The following is a 12,247-nucleotide window of genomic DNA, read 5'->3' on the forward strand; positions in this document are numbered from 1 at the left end:
CGGTCTGGGACAGCCTGCAGAGGTAGCGAAATCTCAGAGTGGGGTCCCTTTCCCACACTATCCCACACAGCTCCAGCCCACACAGGCAGCTGCGGGGTGTCCTCCTCCGTGGAATAGTACCATACCTTCTTTGGAACAAATGTAGACATCCTGCAGGGATGGATAGACAACTCCAGACAATGGCAAGGTTTCAGGACTGCTGGGGGTATCAGGGAGCAGGTGGCAACAAGGTGACAGGGGTAGCTGTGGAGCAGGGTGAAGAGCGTGCTGACACAAGGAGCCAAGGGTTGTGTTGTGGCCGTTGCTGGATGCTGGAAGTTCTAGCTGGAGCGTGCACTGTGACATCAGTGCCAGGAGCCCAGGCCCAGGCTGAAGAGGACAACGGAGACCATAGAATGATGGAATCCTTGGGTGGCTGGGCTTGGAAGCGACCCTAAAGACCATCTTGTTCCAAGCGGAGCAATCTTCCCCCAGAATATGTTGCTCAGAGCACTGCTCCCAGCTGGCCTTGGATGTTGTCAAGGATGGAGCATCCGCAGCCTGTGTGCACAGCCTGGGCCAGTGCCCCAGCAGCCTGAGTGGAAAAGAGCAGCTTCATTAGATGCAACCTCAATCTCACTCCTGCAGTTGAAAGGCTTCTCCTCTCTGTGCCCATCTTTCCTAGAGCTGCAGGGAGGCCTCGCCAGCACCTTCTCTTTCCAGGCTGAGCATCCCCAGCCCCACATGGACAGCAGTACGATGTGTGGGGGTGAAGGCTAAAGGGTAGCAAAGAGCATCAGGAAGTGAGAGATGGAAGCTTCTGGAGATGGAAGCTTTTGGAGATGGAAGCTTTGCCTCTAAATGTAGAAAATCAAGAAAAGTGGAGGGGGAAAATGGTGGGACTCTGGCTCTGTTCTAACTGGCGAAGATTTTCTTTTCATCTTTTCTGTCGTGCTGCCCCAAGTTTTGTTGTTTGAAAGGAGGTTTGGCAAGATATCCATTGTCTTCTCCATTGGTGAAACACTGAACAACATCTGGGCAGGCTGATGATGCAGAGCAAAACCTGCAAATATCAACTGGGGATCCTGATCCTAGGGAATGCCGCTAAAGCCAGCCGAAAGCAATTTCTGGAAAGTCAAGCCTGGTTTACGTCTCCTGGAGTTGGGCTGTGCCAAATTCACCTGTCATTTATGAAGAAGGAAAAAAACTCAAACCAAAAGAGAAAAAAACACAAAGAAACAAACCCAAAGAAACCAATCAAACAAACAGATAAAAAACCCCAAATAAAACCAAAGGCAATGAGAAGTTAGGATTAGTTGTAAGGATATCACAGCAGGTGAATGGCTGCTTCCTACAGGATCTCCATCCAAAGCCACCTAGAGAACTTCTCCAAAATATATCCAGCAGGAGAAATCTAAAAAGTGATCCATGGCCGCTTTGGGGGCAGCTCTGCATTACGGTGAAGGACGAGCATGCAGTGGTACAGATGCAGCATTGCCCACCCTCCAGGCTGCTGTTTGCTCTGCTGAAAGACTCTTGCAGGACTGTGGCCCCTCTCCATGCAATGGAAATCATTGCCACAGCTCTCAGTTGAGGCACTGGCATTTCCAGAGCCAGATTCAGGCACAATCCTACTGCCTGCTGAGCATCTGGGAAAGATCCTGAGCATCTTCAGGCTTAGAAGCACAAAAGAGCTCAGGCTCTCCCTGAACTGGGTTTTCAGGGCAGGTTTCCATAGCTCTGCAAGATTTCTTCATCCCTCAACACGTCTGACTTTATGTCCAATGATGCATTTGGCTTCCTTCCTTCCTCCTGTGTGCCCCTGAGTAACCTTGCACGTGGATGGAGGAGATTGTGTACAGGACGATTGATTCCTGGATTGCCATTTGGCTTCACTGTCACTCAGTTGAACATGGTCCTTATCTAAGAAGGACTTCCAGGAAATGGGTAGGAGTTTTGGCTCTGAGAGGAGCAGAAAGCACATTTTCTACACCAAATTGCCAGCTGATGCAGTTTCCCTGCCAAAATAGTGATTCTCATTCATCTTCCTGGGAAGAATGTGAAGACCCATTCAGAGATCCCAGGTTCAGCTGGCCTGTGGCTTTGTGTACCTCATTTCGCATGTCCAATTTCAAGGGCCACTAAAAGAGGCTTATGTTTGCCTTGCTAGCCAGAAGTGCTGTAGGTATTTCCAGGAGAAAAGGAAAAACATCGCTGTCCTGTGGTGTGGTAGAAATGCCACCACAATTGTGACTCTGTGAGCAAAGCCAGCCAGAGCTTTTTGGCACCGCAAGAGCTGAGAGTGTGGCAGAGCGGTTTTGATACTCTTTTTAAGAGTCCTGAAAACATTGTTCCCAAAACAATCCACAACTTTGCAAATGTGCCCGAAGCAAATGCAGAGAGAACTGGGGTGTGAAAAGCAAAGAATGTTTATTTGTAGAAGAAAAGGAACAAAAATGAACTACACAACATATTTACATTGTAAGAATATTGGTAACAACAATAACAACAACAAACTATAGAACCTATGTACCTAAGAACTTATCTAACCAAACTATAGGAAACGTATTTACAGAAGACTTAATCAAATCCTAAAACCTCTATGGTGAGCACAACAAGTCTAAAACGTATATACAGAAGGGTGGCATCTGTGTCTGGGATGTGCCTCAGTCGTGGAAGAAAAACAAGTAGCACGGTCAGTGCAGTCAGGCATGGAGGGGTGTTCCATGTGCTCCCGGGCTGGGACACTGGCACAGGGGGACTCTGCTGCCAGAAGTGAGCCTGGCTGGGGCTGGGGGCTGTGGCCCAGGCACTGGAACAGGGCTTGTGTGGCCCAAAGCAAGGCCAGGCCAGGCCAGGGATGGCCAGCAGAATCCAGTGCATGGGCTAGCGTGTCCCTGAGCAGGGAGTGCCCAGCCCAGCCCCAGCCTGGCAGCAGGGGACCCGCTCTGCCCGTGGGGAGCACCTGCCTGTTCTGCTGCTGGCATCGGTCTTCATCCCAAGACCATGTCCTCCGCCTCGTCTTCTAGATCAATATCCATCTCCTCAATGGAGTCTTCTGTTTCCACCTCCATTTCTTCCTCTGTCTCATCCACATCCATGTCCATCTCTTCTTCACCAGTATCCTCTCCATCCACTTCCATTTTTTCTTCTGTGATAATTTGTGTATCCACCTCCGTCTCCTCCTCTCGGTCTGGGACAGCCTGCAGAGGTAGCGAAATCTCAGAGTGGGGTCCCTTTCCCACACTATCCCACACAGCTCCAGCCCACCCAGGCAGCTGCGGGGTGTCCTCCTCCGTGGAATAGTACCATACCTTCTTTGGAACAAATGTAGACATCCTGCAGGGATGGATAGACAACTCCAGACAATGGCAAGGTTTCAGGACTGCTGGGGGTATCAGGGAGCAGGTGGCAACAAGGTGACAGGGGTAGCTGTGGAGCAGGGTGAAGAGCGTGCTGACACAAGGAGCCAAGGGTTGTGTTGTGGCCGTTGCTGGATGCTGGAAGTTCTAGCTGGAGCGTGCACTGTGACATCAGTGCCAGGAGCCCAGGCCCAGGCTGAAGAGGACAACGGAGACCATAGAATGATGGAATCCTTGGGTGGCTGGGCTTGGAAGCGACCCTAAAGACCATCTTGTTCCAAGCGGAGCAATCTTCCCCCAGAATATGTTGCTCAGAGCCCTGCTCCCAGCTGGCCTTGGATGTTGTCAAGGATGGAGCATCCGCAGCCTGTGTGCACAGCCTGGGCCAGTGCCCCAGCAGCCTGAGTGGAAAAGAGCAGCTTCATTAGATGCAACCTCAATCTCACTCCTGCAGTTGAAAGTCTTCTCCTCTCTGTGCCCATCTTTCCTAGAGCTGCAGGGAGGCCTCGCCAGCACCTTCTCTTTCCAGGCTGAGCATCCCCAGCCCCACATGGACAGCAGTACGATGCGTGGGGGAGAAGGCTAAAGGGTAGCAAAGAGCATCAGGAAGTGAGAGATGGAAGCTTTTGGAGATGGAAGCTTTGCCTCTAAATGTAGAAAATCAAGAAAAGTGGAGGGGGAAAATGGTGGGACTCTGGCTCTGTTCTAACTGGCGAAGATTTTCTTTTCATCTTTTCTGTCGTGCTGCCCCAAGTTTTGTTGTTTGAAAGGAGGTTTGGCAAGATATCCATTGTCTTCTCCATTGGTGAAACACTGAACAACATCTGGGCAGGCTGATGATGCAGAGCAAAACCTGCAAATATCAACTGGGGATCCTGATCCTAGGGAATGCCGCTAAAGCCAGCCGAAAGCAATTTCTGGAAAGTCAAGCCTGGTTGACGTCTCCTGGAGTTGGGCTGTGCCAAATTCACCTGTCATTTATGAAGAAGGAAAAAAACTCAAACCAAAAGAGAAAAAAACACAAAGAAACAAACCCAAAGAAACCAATCAAACAAACAGATAAAAAACCCCAAATAAAACCAAAGGCAATGAGAAGTTAGGATTAGTTGTAAGGATATCACAGCAGGTGAATGGCTGCTTCCTACAGGATCTCCATCCAAAGCCACCTAGAGAACTTCTCCAAAATATATCCAGCAGGAGAAATCTAAAAAGTGATCCATGGCCGCTTTGGGGGCAGCTCTGCATTACGGTGAAGGACGAGCATGCAGTGGTACAGATGCAGCATTGCCCACCCTCCAGGCTGCTGTTTGCTCTGCTGAAAGACTCTTGCAGGACTGTGGCCCCTCTCCATGCAATGGAAATCATTGCCACAGCTCTCAGTTGAGGCACTGGCATTTCCAGAGCCAGATTCAGGCACAATCCTACTGCCTGCTGAGCATCTGGGAAAGATCCTGAGCATCTTCAGGCCTAGAAGCACAAAAGAGCTCAGGCTCTCCCTGAACTGGGTTTTCAGGGCAGGTTTCCATAGCTCTGCAAGATTTCTTCATCCCTCAACACGTCTGACTTTATGTCCAATGATGCATTTGGCTTCCTTCCTTCCTCCTGTGTGCCCCTGAGTAACCTTGCACGTGGATGGAGGAGATTGTGTACAGGACGATTGATTCCTGGATTGCCATTTGGCTTCACTGTCACTCAGTTGAACATGGTCCTTATCTAAGAAGGACTTCCAGGAAATGGGTAGGAGTTTTGGCTCTGAGAGGAGCAGAAAGCACATTTTCTACACCAAATTGCCAGCTGATGCAGTTTCCCTGCCAAAATAGTGATTCTCATTCATCTTCCTGGGAAGAATGTGAAGACCCATTCAGAGATCCCAGGTTCAGCTGGCCTGTGGCTTTGTGTACCTCATTTCGCATGTCCAATTTCAAGGGCCACTAAAAGAGGCTTATGTTTGCCTTGCTAGCCAGAAGTGCTGTAGGTATTTCCAGGAGAAAAGGAAAAACATCGCTGTCCTGTGGTGTGGTAGAAATGCCACCACAATTGTGACTCTGTGAGCAAAGCCAGCCAGAGCTTTTTGGCACCGCAAGAGCTGAGAGTGTGGCAGAGCGGTTTTGATACTCTTTTTAAGAGTCCTGAAAACATTGTTCCCAAAACAATCCACAACTTTGCAAATGTGCCCGAAGCAAATGCAGAGAGAACTGGGGTGTGAAAAGCAAAGAATGTTTATTTGTAGAAGAAAAGGAACAAAAATGAACTACACAACATATTTACATTGTAAGAATATTGGTAACAACAATAACAACAACAAACTATAGAACCTATGTACCTAAGAACTTATCTAACCAAACTATAGGAAACGTATTTACAGAAGACTTAATCAAATCCTAAAACCTCTATGGTGAGCACAACAAGTCTAAAACGTATATACAGAAGGGTGGCATCTGTGTCTGGGATGTGCCTCAGTCGTGGAAGAAAAACAAGTAGCACGGTCAGTGCAGTCAGGCATGGAGGGGTGTTCCATGTGCTCCCGGGCTGGGACACTGGCACAGGGGGACTCTGCTGCCAGAAGTGAGCCTGGCTGGGGCTGGGGGCTGTGGCCCAGGCACTGGAACAGGGCTTGTGTGGCCCAAAGCAAGGCCAGGCCAGGCCAGGGATGGCCAGCAGAATCCAGTGCATGGGCTAGCGTGTCCCTGAGCAGGGAGTGCCCAGCCCAGCCCCAGCCTGGCAGCAGGGGACCCGCTCTGCCCGTGGGGAGCACCTGCCTGTTCTGCTGCTGGCATCGGTCTTCATCCCAAGACCATGTCCTCCGCCTCGTCTTCTAGATCAATATCCATCTCCTCAATGGAGTCTTCTGTTTCCACCTCCATTTCTTCCTCTGTCTCATCCACATCCATGTCCATCTCTTCTTCACCAGTATCCTCTCCATCCACTTCCATTTTTTCTTCTGTGATAATTTGTGTATCCACCTCCGTCTCCTCCTCTCGGTCTGGGACAGCCTGCAGAGGTAGCGAAATCTCAGAGTGGGGTCCCTTTCCCACACTATCCCACACAGCTCCAGCCCACCCAGGCAGCTGCGGGGTGTCCTCCTCCGTGGAATAGTACCATACCTTCTTTGGAACAAATGTAGACATCCTGCAGGGATGGATAGACAACTCCAGACAATGGCAAGGTTTCAGGACTGCTGGGGGTATCAGGGAGCAGGTGGCAACAAGGTGACAGGGGTAGCTGTGGAGCAGGGTGAAGAGCGTGCTGACACAAGGAGCCAAGGGTTGTGTTGTGGCCGTTGCTGGATGCTGGAAGTTCTAGCTGGAGCGTGCACTGTGACATCAGTGCCAGGAGCCCAGGCCCAGGCTGAAGAGGACAACGGAGACCATAGAATGATGGAATCCTTGGGTGGCTGGGCTTGGAAGCGACCCTAAAGACCATCTTGTTCCAAGCGGAGCAATCTTCCCCCAGAATATGTTGCTCAGAGCCCTGCTCCCAGCTGGCCTTGGATGTTGTCAAGGATGGAGCATCCGCAGCCTGTGTGCACAGCCTGGGCCAGTGCCCCAGCAGCCTGAGTGGAAAAGAGCAGCTTCATTAGATGCAACCTCAATCTCACTCCTGCAGTTGAAAGTCTTCTCCTCTCTGTGCCCATCTTTCCTAGAGCTGCAGGGAGGCCTCGCCAGCACCTTCTCTTTCCAGGCTGAGCATCCCCAGCCCCACATGGACAGCAGTACGATGCGTGGGGGAGAAGGCTAAAGGGTAGCAAAGAGCATCAGGAAGTGAGAGATGGAAGCTTTTGGAGATGGAAGCTTTGCCTCTAAATGTAGAAAATCAAGAAAAGTGGAGGGGGAAAATGGTGGGACTCTGGCTCTGTTCTAACTGGCGAAGATTTTCTTTTCATCTTTTCTGTCGTGCTGCCCCAAGTTTTGTTGTTTGAAAGGAGGTTTGGCAAGATATCCATTGTCTTCTCCATTGGTGAAACACTGAACAACATCTGGGCAGGCTGATGATGCAGAGCAAAACCTGCAAATATCAACTGGGGATCCTGATCCTAGGGAATGCCGCTAAAGCCAGCCGAAAGCAATTTCTGGAAAGTCAAGCCTGGTTGACGTCTCCTGGAGTTGGGCTGTGCCAAATTCACCTGTCATTTATGAAGAAGGAAAAAAACTCAAACCAAAAGAGAAAAAAACACAAAGAAACAAACCCAAAGAAACCAATCAAACAAACAGATAAAAAACCCCAAATAAAACCAAAGGCAATGAGAAGTTAGGATTAGTTGTAAGGATATCACAGCAGGTGAATGGCTGCTTCCTACAGGATCTCCATCCAAAGCCACCTAGAGAACTTCTCCAAAATATATCCAGCAGGAGAAATCTAAAAAGTGATCCATGGCCGCTTTGGGGGCAGCTCTGCATTACGGTGAAGGACGAGCATGCAGTGGTACAGATGCAGCATTGCCCACCCTCCAGGCTGCTGTTTGCTCTGCTGAAAGACTCTTGCAGGACTGTGGCCCCTCTCCATGCAATGGAAATCATTGCCACAGCTCTCAGTTGAGGCACTGGCATTTCCAGAGCCAGATTCAGGCACAATCCTACTGCCTGCTGAGCATCTGGGAAAGATCCTGAGCATCTTCAGGCCTAGAAGCACAAAAGAGCTCAGGCTCTCCCTGAACTGGGTTTTCAGGGCAGGTTTCCATAGCTCTGCAAGATTTCTTCATCCCTCAACACGTCTGACTTTATGTCCAATGATGCATTTGGCTTCCTTCCTTCCTCCTGTGTGCCCCTGAGTAACCTTGCACGTGGATGGAGGAGATTGTGTACAGGACGATTGATTCCTGGATTGCCATTTGGCTTCACTGTCACTCAGTTGAACATGGTCCTTATCTAAGAAGGACTTCCAGGAAATGGGTAGGAGTTTTGGCTCTGAGAGGAGCAGAAAGCACATTTTCTACACCAAATTGCCAGCTGATGCAGTTTCCCTGCCAAAATAGTGATTCTCATTCATCTTCCTGGGAAGAATGTGAAGACCCATTCAGAGATCCCAGGTTCAGCTGGCCTGTGGCTTTGTGTACCTCATTTCGCATGTCCAATTTCAAGGGCCACTAAAAGAGGCTTATGTTTGCCTTGCTAGCCAGAAGTGCTGTAGGTATTTCCAGGAGAAAAGGAAAAACATCGCTGTCCTGTGGTGTGGTAGAAATGCCACCACAATTGTGACTCTGTGAGCAAAGCCAGCCAGAGCTTTTTGGCACCGCAAGAGCTGAGAGTGTGGCAGAGCGGTTTTGATACTCTTTTTAAGAGTCCTGAAAACATTGTTCCCAAAACAATCCACAACTTTGCAAATGTGCCCGAAGCAAATGCAGAGAGAACTGGGGTGTGAAAAGCAAAGAATGTTTATTTGTAGAAGAAAAGGAACAAAAATGAACTACACAACATATTTACATTGTAAGAATATTGGTAACAACAATAACAACAACAAACTATAGAACCTATGTACCTAAGAACTTATCTAACCAAACTATAGGAAACGTATTTACAGAAGACTTAATCAAATCCTAAAACCTCTATGGTGAGCACAACAAGTCTAAAACGTATATACAGAAGGGTGGCATCTGTGTCTGGGATGTGCCTCAGTCGTGGAAGAAAAACAAGTAGCACGGTCAGTGCAGTCAGGCATGGAGGGGTGTTCCATGTGCTCCCGGGCTGGGACACTGGCACAGGGGGACTCTGCTGCCAGAAGTGAGCCTGGCTGGGGCTGGGGGCTGTGGCCCAGGCACTGGAACAGGGCTTGTGTGGCCCAAAGCAAGGCCAGGCCAGGCCAGGGATGGCCAGCAGAATCCAGTGCATGGGCTAGCGTGTCCCTGAGCAGGGAGTGCCCAGCCCAGCCCCAGCCTGGCAGCAGGGGACCCGCTCTGCCCGTGGGGAGAACCTGCCTGTTCTGCTGCTGGCATCGGTCTTCATCCCAAGACCATGTCCTCCGCCTCGTCTTCTAGATCAATATCCATCTCCTCAATGGAGTCTTCTGTTTCCACCTCCATTTCTTCCTCTGTCTCATCCACATCCATGTCCATCTCTTCTTCACCAGTATCCTCTCCATCAACTTCCATTTTTTCTTCTGTGATAATTTGTGTATCCACCTCCGTCTCCTCCTCTCGGTCTGGGACAGCCTGCAGAGGTAGCGAAATCTCAGAGTGGGGTCCCTTTCCCACACTATCCCACACAGCTCCAGCCCACCCAGGCAGCTGCGGGGTGTCCTCCTCCGTGGAATAGTACCATACCTTCTTTGGAACAAATGTAGACATCCTGCAGGGATGGATAGACAACTCCAGACAATGGCAAGGTTTCAGGACTGCTGGGGGTATCAGGGAGCAGGTGGCAACAAGGTGACAGGGGTAGCTGTGGAGCAGGGTGAAGAGCGTGCTGACACAAGGAGCCAAGGGTTGTGTTGTGGCCGTTGCTGGATGCTGGAAGTTCTAGCTGGAGCGTGCACTGTGACATCAGTGCCAGGAGCCCAGGCCCAGGCTGAAGAGGACAACGGAGACCATAGAATGATGGAATCCTTGGGTGGCTGGGCTTGGAAGGGACCCTAAAGACCATCTTGTTCCAAGCGGAGCAATCTTCCCCCAGAATATGTTGCTCAGAGCCCTGCTCCCAGCTGGCCTTGGATGTTGTCAAGGATGGAGCATCCGCAGCCTGTGTGCACAGCCTGGGCCAGTGCCCCAGCAGCCTGAGTGGAAAAGAGCAGCTTCATTAGATGCAACCTCAATCTCACTCCTGCAGTTGAAAGGCTTCTCCTCTCTGTGCCCATCTTTCCTAGAGCTGCAGGGAGGCCTCGCCAGCACCTTCTCTTTCCAGGCTGAGCATCCCCAGCCCCACATGGACAGCAGTACGATGCGTGGGGGAGAAGGCTAAAGGGTAGCAAAGAGCATCAGGAAGTGAGAGATGGAAGCTTTTGGAGATGGAAGCTTTGCCTCTAAATGTAGAAAATCAAGAAAAGTGGAGGGGGAAAATGGTGGGACTCTGGCTCTGTTCTAACTGGCGAAGATTTTCTTTTCATCTTTTCTGTCGTGCTGCCCCAAGTTTTGTTGTTTGAAAGGAGGTTTGGCAAGATATCCATTGTCTTCTCCATTGGTGAAACACTGAACAACATCTGGGCAGGCTGATGATGCAGAGCAAAACCTGCAAATATCAACTGGGGATCCTGATCCTGGGGAATGCTGCTAAAGCCAGCCGAAAGCAATTTCTGGAAAGTCAAGCCTGGTTGACGTCTCCTGGAGTTGGGCTGTGCCAAATTCACCTGTCATTTATGAAGAAGGAAAAAAACTCAAACCAAAAGAGAAAAAAACACAAAGAAACAAACCCAAAGAAACCAATCAAACAAACAGATAAAAAACCCCAAATAAAACCAAAGGCAATGAGAAGTTAGGATTAGTTGTAAGGATATCACAGCAGGTGAATGGCTGCTTCCTACAGGATCTCCATCCAAAGCCACCTAGAGAACTTCTCCAAAATATATCCAGCAGGAGAAATCTAAAAAGTGATCCATGGCCGCTTTGGGGGCAGCTCTGCATTACGGTGAAGGACGAGCATGCAGTGGTACAGATGCAGCATTGCCCACCCTCCAGGCTGCTGTTTGCTCTGCTGAAAGACTCTTGCAGGACTGTGGCCCCTCTCCATGCAATGGAAATCATTGCCACAGCTCTCAGTTGAGGCACTGGCATTTCCAGAGCCAGATTCAGGCACAATCCTACTGCCTGCTGAGCATCTGGGAAAGATCCTGAGCATCTTCAGGCCTAGAAGCACAAAAGAGCTCAGGCTCTCCCTGAACTGGGTTTTCAGGGCAGGTTTCCATAGCTCTGCAAGATTTCTTCATCCCTCAACACGTCTGACTTTATGTCCAATGATGCATTTGGCTTCCTTCCTTCCTCCTGTGTGCCCCTGAGTAACCTTGCACGTGGATGGAGGAGATTGTGTACAGGACGATTGATTCCTGGATTGCCATTTGGCTTCACTGTCACTCAGTTGAACATGGTCCTTATCTAAGAAGGACTTCCAGGAAATGGGTAGGAGTTTTGGCTCTGAGAGGAGCAGAAAGCACATTTTCTACACCAAATTGCCAGCTGATGCAGTTTCCCTGCCAAAATAGTGATTCTCATTCATCTTCCTGGGAAGAATGTGAAGACCCATTCAGAGATCCCAGGTTCAGCTGGCCTGTGGCTTTGTGTACCTCATTTCGCATGTCCAATTTCAAGGGCCACTAAAAGAGGCTTATGTTTGCCTTGCTAGCCAGAAGTGCTGTAGGTATTTCCAGGAGAAAAGGAAAAACATCGCTGTCCTGTGGTGTGGTAGAAATGCCACCACAATTGTGACTCTGTGAGCAAAGCCAGCCAGAGCTTTTTGGCACCGCAAGAGCTGAGAGTGTGGCAGAGCGGTTTTGATACTCTTTTTAAGAGTCCTGAAAACATTGTTCCCAAAACAATCCACAACTTTGCAAATGTGCCCGAAGCAAATGCAGAGAGAACTGGGGTGTGAAAAGCAAAGAATGTTTATTTGTAGAAGAAAAGGAACAAAAATGAACTACACAACATATTTACATTGTAAGAATATTGGTAACAACAATAACAACAACAAACTATAGAACCTATGTACCTAAGAACTTATCTAACCAAACTATAGGAAACGTATTTACAGAAGACTTAATCAAATCCTAAAACCTCTATGGTGAGCACAACAAGTCTAAAACGTATATACAGAAGGGTGGCATCTGTGTCTGGGATGTGCCTCAGTCGTGGAAGAAAAACAAGTAGCACGGTCAGTGCAGTCAGGCATGGAGGGGTGTTCCATGTGCTCCCGGGCTGGGACACTGGCACAGGGGGACTCTGCTGCCAGAAGTGAGCCTGGCTGGGGCTGGGGGCTGTGGCCCAGGCA

The sequence above is a fragment of the Poecile atricapillus genome, chromosome 18 (genome assembly GCF_030490865.1).
Source record: "Poecile atricapillus isolate bPoeAtr1 chromosome 18, bPoeAtr1.hap1, whole genome shotgun sequence".
NCBI lineage: Eukaryota > Metazoa > Chordata > Aves > Passeriformes > Paridae > Poecile > Poecile atricapillus.